Consider the following 8,172-nt stretch of genomic DNA (forward strand, 5'->3'; position numbering starts at 1 on the left):
CCAGATGACAAGACCCCACTCTTAGTTTTGCTGATGTGGTCCAAAAGAAAGCCGAGTGATATGTTTTGCACCAGCATGGCTGCAGGAGTTGCCGGACGGAGGTGTACCAGAACCCATCCAAACGTCTTAGGGACTCCACTGCAGATTTGTGAAGGATTACCTCCTGAGGCTTTTCTTCTCCCAAAGGTGTCCTGCAAAGCATCTGGTATATCTAGTCTAAGTCCCTTTTAAAGATAAGGAACTCTCAGGAGAGCTACCTTGGAAGTGGCCGTCCACAGTAAGTACCAGGACAGCAGACTGAGCAGGCCCCTAGGTCAGTTGAGCTGTGTTCACACTCCTGTTGGCTGTGCACTCACTGCGTTTTCAGAGCTGTTTTTAAAAAAATCCATGTTCACACAACATTATGCAAAATGCAGGTGTATGCTTTACTTCATTGTAGTTAAAACAAAAAAAATTCCTTCCAGTAGCACCTTAAAGACCAACTAAGTTAGTTCTTGGTATGAGCTTTCGTGTGCATGCACACTTCTTCAGATACGATGCATGCACACGAAAGCTCATACCAAGAACTAACTTAGTTGGTCTTTAAGGTGCTACTGGAAGGAATTTTTTTTGTTTTGACTATGGCAGACCAACACGGCTACCTATCTGTAACTGATTCATTGTAGTTGTTGTTTCTTAAATTTCTGTACTGCCGTACACCTGAGTTTCAAGGGGCAGTTTACAATATAATAATGTAAAAATACATAATATAATAACAAAACAAGACATACACACACCCAGTTAAAAAGGTCATAAAGGAAAGCTAAAGGGACCCCTGACTGTTAGGTCCAGTCGCGGACGACTCTGGGGTTGCGGTGCTCATCTCACTTTATTGGCCAAGGGAGCCAGCGTACAGCTTCCGGGTCATGTTGCCAGCATGACTAAGCCGCTTCTGCTGAACTAGAACAGCGCATGGAAACGCTGTTTACCTTCTCACCGGAGCGGTACCTATTTATCTATTTGTACTCTGAAGTACTTTCGAACTGCTAGCTGAGCAGGAGCAGGGACCAAACAATGGGAGCTCACCCTGTTGCGGGGATTCAAACCACCAACCTTCTGATCGGCAAGGCCTAGGCTGTGTGGTTTAGACCACAGCACCACCCACGTCCCTGAGAAAATGGTCATAGGTCATTAGCCAAAGGCATGGGAGAAGATGGATGTTTCACCTGGCACCTAAATATATGTAATAAAGGAACCACATATATTTCACAAAACTATAGGTTCTGGGTGATCCATCTCTTCTTGAAGGCTATATATTACCATATTTTGAAGATGACAATAGGGCAGGCCACTGAAAAGTGCCTCTTTAAGAAGTACCTTTTTCGAGAAAGAAAAGTAAATGGCACTAATACCACGTTGGAAATACCACAGAGCAGGACTTGGGAGCATGGTTGATAATCCAGCCCTGGCCTCTGTTACTGTCAGGAAAAACAATAAACTAAGGGCAGAACAAACTACCTGAATGGCACTTGCAGTCCACCAGTGGCCATGGACTACAGTAGGGGTAAGCAACCTAAGGCTCGGGGGCTGGATCCGGCCTAATCGCCTTCTAAATCCGGCCCACAGACGGTCCGGGAATCAGCGTGTTTTTACATGAGTAGAATGTGTCCTTTTATTTAAAATGCACCTCTGGGTTATTTGTGGGGCATAGGAATTCGTTCATTATTTTTTTCTTCAAAATATAGTCCAGCCCACGAAATAGTCTGAGGGACGGTGGACTGGCTCATGGCTGAAAAAGGTTGCTGACCCCCGGACTACGGTCTGAGAATATCTGCCCTAAGGCAGGTAAAGAGTCCATCCATAAAGGATGGGCTTTGGGGCTGCTGGTTGCAACTTTTTATTTGTTAATTTTTTTGTTACATTTTAGTGCCCTCCAGTGGTGCCAATTGGAGTACAAAATCCTAACACAGGACAAGTATGAACAAATATGGGGAGGGTACCTGCCTAAGAGGGATGCGGGTGGCGCTGTGGGTTAAACCACTTGCTGATCAGAAGGTCGGCGATTCGAATCCTGTTGCTCGGTCCCTGCTCCTGCCAACCTAGCAGTTCAAAAGCACGTTAAAGTGCAAATAGATAAATAGATACTGATCCGGCAAGTAGATAAATAGGTAGTGCTCCGACGGGAAGGTAAACGGCATTTCCATGCGCTGCTCTGGTTCGCCAGAAGCGGCTTAGTAATGCTGGCCACATGACCTGGAAGTTGTACACCGGCTCCCTCGGCTAATAAAGCGAGATGAGCGCCGCAACCCCAGAGTCGTCCACGACTGGACCTAATGGTCAGGGGTCCCTTTACCTTTACCTGCCTAAGAGCAAAGATGTCTGGAATTGTACCCAAGAATTGTGTGTTATATAAGATGCATGACACCCATGGGCATATACCTGATAGGGAGAGAGGCAGTTTCTTAGGTTTGTGGGGTCTAGGGTTGCCATATTTCAAAAAGTTGTTGCGCTTTTTAATTGTTGAGCTTTTTTTTTTTTTTGACAAACTCCAAAGATCCAGGACAAAACGCTGCCTTTCGGAAATTCCCCCTGGACGTTTATTCCGCCTTTGAAATCCCGTTAATGTCTGGGAAAATCCGGACATATGGCAGCCCTAGTGGGGTGCCATGTCTTTAGATGTCAATACAAGACCTAGTATTAGGCTTGGAAGCATAGAGGCAGCCAGTGCAAAAGGAATAGCAGCGCATCCTGTATGCATCTGCCGAAAATGTGGGCAGCTGTGTTTTGCTCTGAGTTATGTTCAAGGGTAGTACTACATGAAGCACATTATGGTAGGCAAGCCTGGAAGTTAGAATATGTTTCTTAATAAATAAGAGCACCTGTCCGAGAAGGGAATGGCTCATGTACTATTAGCCCAAAGACTAAATACTATTAGTCCCGACAAAAGAAGACTGGCAAACCAAGTTAATGGACTATGCTGAAATGGCGAAACTAACTAGAAAGCTCAGAAATCAAGATGACAAAAAATTTAAAAAATAATGGGAAATGTTTATTATATGTATTTACAAAAGTACTGCTAACAGGTTAATACACTGGCAGAATTTTAAGAACACTTGTAATCTTAAGAGATAGTACAGGAAATTTGAGGTTAAAAATATTTTGGAGTAGAAATAATATGCAGTTGAAAAGAAAACTTAAGGAACCAGGGGTGGGATGGAGGGGAGTCACGGGATTCAGAGAATCCCATTTTATGGATTTGATATTGTTTTTGTTTATTTTTTTCTATGTTGTATTTGTTATTGTGCATTTTTTATTTATTTTTCTGTTTTTTTGCTTCTTCTGTTGGAAAATTTAATTTTTAAAAAATAAGACAAAGAAAGGAATGGAGTCTGTACAACATGAAGCTGGTTAAAAGGTTTTTCTTTTTTTACCAATGTCCTCCAATGGCTCTTGTACTCTTGTCCAAGTAGTCCTGGCTCTTGTACTCATCTGATCAGACAGGGACATAGTTACCTCATCATCTGTCGCAGGTCTATCACTCCCCTCCAAACATGCCATTAGTGTGGTTACTCCCCAAATATCTCACCCCTAAATGGTTTCTGTTTCAGTACCTGAGGACCTTTGAAGTAAGAAATTGCCTTATAACCAATTCAGCCTATTTGACCAAGTACTCCAGTGTTATTGTTTAGTCGTTTAGTTGTGTCCGACTCTTCGTGAGCCCCTGGACCAGAGCACGCGAGGCCCTCCTGTCTTCCACTGCCTCCTGCAGTTTGGTCAAACTCATGCTGGTAGCTTTGAGAACACTGTCCAACCATCTCGTCCTCTGTCATCCCCTTCTCCTTGTGCCCTCCATCTTTCCCAACATCAGGGTCTTTCCCAGGGAGTCTTCTCTTCTCATGAGGTGGCCAAAGTCTTGGAGCCTCAGCTTCAGGATCTGTCCTTCCAGTGAGCACTCAGGGCTGATTTCCTTTAGAATGGAGAGGTTTGATCTTCTTGCAGTCCATGGGACTCTCAAGAATCTCCTCCAGCACCATAATTCAAAAGCACCCATTCTTCGGCGATCAGCTTTCTTTATGGTCCAGCTCTCACTTCCATACATCACTACTGGGAAAACCATAGCTTTTACTATACAGACCTTTGTTGGCAAGGTGAAGTCCAGTACCGTCTGCTTTAATTGGCAGTAGCTCTCCATGGTCTCACACAGCTGACTTTTCCAATGCTATTTGATCCTATTTAACTGGAGATGCCAAAATTAGAACCCAGCACCTTCTCCATGTGTTCTACCACTGAGCTGCCGTGTGTCTCCCTTACTCTGTAATCAGGGTGGTCTTGTAGCAGGAGTTGAGCATCAGTGCTGTTTGACTTGTGATATTCAGATTTACTTTTTTTTTTTTTTTAGCACAGAAGTGCAGCTCATACTTAATGTGCACATTTACTGGGAAGCAAGTCCCATGGTGCTCAATGAGGCTTACTCAGGAGGAGTGTGTTTAGAGCCAGAGCTTTCAGACACAACTTTGGTGAACAGCGAAATCAAGCCCAGCCGCTGAAGTCCAACCAGGAGCTTGGGAAATTAAAAGGCCCTGAGCGACGCTATTCCTCCAGCGAGGCTCTCAATTAAATTTTGTGGCTCTTTAATAGCCACTCTTCCCCACCGCTGCCGTCTGTTGTTCTTCATGCAAACCAATCCTGGCATCCTCGGTAGAGGCTCTCGGGCCAGCAAACCGCTCTCCTTAGCAGCTAATGAAGAAGTCCATCGAGGCCACCTTTCCCAAGGCCGAGATGAGAGGCTGTTTTCCATCACTCCGCCTTCCCCATGCCTCATCCTCTTCTCCTCTGTCTCCTGGATAATCCAATTTGCCTCAACAATTGATGAAGTCAGAAATGGCCCCAAGGAACAAAACAGCTTCCTCCTAGCCTTTGTGGGGTTTTGGGGGGAGAGTTACATGAGCATTTAATTTTGTCCAAAGGGCCGTCTTTACCCAGGAGTGCAAGGGGTGCGGGGCACCCAGGCGCCAAATTCTGGGGTGCGCCAGGCGCCTGCCGCCGAAGCTGCCTAAGCTCTTAACTATCTACCTGTTGTGAAATTATAAATAATTTTGATCAAGCCAGAAAAACAAAATACAGTCATACCTCGGGTTGAATGTGCTTCAGGTTGAGCGCTTTCGGGTTGCGCTCCATGGCTACCCGGAAGTAACGGAGCACATTACTTCTGGGTTTCGCCGCTCACGCATGCGCAATGCTCAAAATGACATCACACGCATGCGCAGAAGTGGCAAAACGTGACCCGCGCATGTGCAGTCGCATCTTACGTTCTATTCAATATGCGAATGGGGCTCCGGAACGGATTCTGTTCGTATCCCGAGGTACCACTGTACACATATACCTAGGTATTACCAAAATGTATGCCTACTGTTTCACTAAAGGACTTTCGACTTTGTGCATTCATTTACCAAAGACACACCGGACCAGCAGTGCCACTTGTCATTCACAATGGTGGCCAACTCAGCGACGGTGCTTGTCATTCACAATGGCGCCATGCATGCAAAATTAACTCTTACATCAAAATTTTATGTTACGTATTGTATTGAGCTGCTATGAGGCAGCGGGGTCAGCGGCACCTTTGACACGACTGATGTTTCTCCTAAGCAGGTGCCTAAACAATACTTATAAGTTTAAGTGTGATGGTGCTGTATACTTAAGTATAAGTGTATTGTAAATAAATGAGCAAATAAAAAAGGTTGTTTCTTTTTCCTCCCTTCTTTCGTAAACAAGAGATAAGGCGTAAGCGTGGTGCCTGACATAAGCATAATAAAAGTTAATTGGGGGGCTAAACTAAATTTGGGGCCCTGGACGGATCTTTGCACTCTGGCAGTTCATATGCTAAAGACAGCACTTCTTGTCCAGGAACCCCTTTGCCATGGAGAAATTACATCTTAAAAAAAGAGGGTTGTAAACACCAAGTGCCAGATGCACTGCTGTAGTCTTCTGCATTGCCCTAGTAAGGATTTGGGGAGTTTTTGTGAACCAACCCAATGTGGCTGCCTTTCCTTTTCTTGAATAAGCCTCTCTGAACATTTTTCAGACCAAGCGTCCCTATTTTCCAGGGACACTCCCGAATTTACGGAAGCCGTCCCGGTTTCTGATTTGATCCCGGAATGTCCCGCTTTTCCTTAGGACGCCCCTATTTTCAACAGAGAATTGTTGGAAGGTATATTTTCTGCATCAGAGTAAGCTGAGGGAAAAGGGTGAGAAAGAAAATAATAATAATAATAATAATAATAATAATAATAATAATAAATAATTTATTTATACCCCGCCCATCTGGCTGGGTTTCTCCAGCCACTCTGGGTGGCTTCCAACCGAATATTAAAAACAGTACAGCATCAGCAAGAAATGGATTAGTCAATATCCTATCCAAATCTTAAGGAGCCCTTGCACTATTCCACAGAGGTTAGCCCCTACGTGAACAGAGAGTCGACTGTGTTTGTTTGCAAATTGCATATACCGTATTTTTCCGTGTGTAAGATGCCCCCATGTATAAGATGCTCCCTACTTTTAGGGACCCCAAATTTAGAAAATAGGCATATGCACTATCCGTGTATAGGACTTTATTTTAAAGTAAAAAAAAAAAACCCTATACACGGAAAAGTACGGTAATTTCGGGCCAAACGTGCAGGGTCTGCATTAAAAAAAAAAAAGTCTGATGTTTTATTGTGCTTTTAATTCTGTTGGGAGCCGCCTAGACTGGGAAACCCAGTCAGATGGGTGGGGTAATAATAATAATAATAATAATAATAATAATAATAATAATAATAATTCACTCCAAGGAAACCAAACCCTTGGAAAGCACACGGAGTGCTAAGGTTGACAATTCTCCCCAAAACAGAGATGTGCCTTTTGGGTATAATAGAGGGTGAGATACCTAAGAATGCATTAAATCTTTTTCTTTATGCAACTGCTGCAGCCAGAATAGCCTATGAACAAATTCAGAAGGACAAAAAAAAAGGTTCCCAAAAAGAGGATTGGCAGAATAAGTTAATAGAATACGTGGAGTTAGCGGTGCTGACTGCAAAGGTAAGAAACCAGGACGAACATAACTGTAAGAGAAGAATGGGAAAACTTTGGAGAATAGTTAAAGGATTATAACAGTTGCATAAATCACCAAGCAGGACTAGATATATGAACAGCAGCTAAATTAATTAGGTGTAGAAAGATAAGCAGCACAACTAAGAGTAAAAAAAGAGGGAGGTGAGGGGAAGTCAATAATGTAGAAGAATATTGTGAAATGGATGTACCAATTTACTGTAAAAGCATAAAAAAGAAAAGTACATGGAGACCCCCCCAGAGTCCCTTGGGTCTCTAAAATCAGTGTTTTGTTAAATGTTAATGGGGGTCTATTCAGTCCTGATGTATCAATATAAAAACAGCAAAATCAAAAGTGTTGGTTTTAGTAAATGTTTACAGTTATATACTCATTACTGATTCATTTAAAAAAAGGAATACTGTGCTTTTTGTTGTTGTTGTTATCCATTGCACTTCTATACTGCTCCAAACTTTTAAGGGGGGGAAATCCATTAAGCAGTTTGCTTACTACATTCAAACGTCAGGCGAAAAATATGGTATTTTATGAAATTGCCTGTGGTTATCTATTCACCACTGGTGCCTATTTATTTATGAAATAAATAAAAGGAATACCCTGTTGGTTCAATGAAATGTTTGTGGTTACGTATATATTCCTCGCTGGCCCAAATAGGACTAATTTAGCCAGCTCGCCCTGGTGATAATCTAATGTTTATTGGATGGATTTCCCCCGAATTGATTTTTGAATTCTGAATTTATTGTTATTCAAATTTCATATTGTATTTTATGCTGTTGTTTGTTGCATCAATTAAGTGTTTTAAATTTGTTGTTAGCTGCCCTGAGCCCGGTTTTCTGAACCAGGGGTATAAATAAAAAATTATTATTATTATTACTTTTGTCTCTTTATTATTATTTTTTTAAAAAAGCAGTGCTTTTTAAAGAAATACTGAGTCATAAATAGTTGCTGATTTGAAATGTCCTTATTTCATTATGTGGGGCTCCCTAAGCTGACTTCTTTCTCAAACTTCTGCCTTTTTTGCCTCGTTTTGTGTGTTTCTAAAAATTCCCCTCAGGCGCCTCGAGACAGGACACCCTTTCGCGCCAAAACCCAAC

This window comes from Podarcis erhardii (genome assembly GCF_964252035.2).
Source record: "Podarcis erhardii genome assembly, chromosome: 14".
NCBI classification, from domain to species: Eukaryota; Metazoa; Chordata; class Lepidosauria; order Squamata; family Lacertidae; genus Podarcis; species Podarcis erhardii.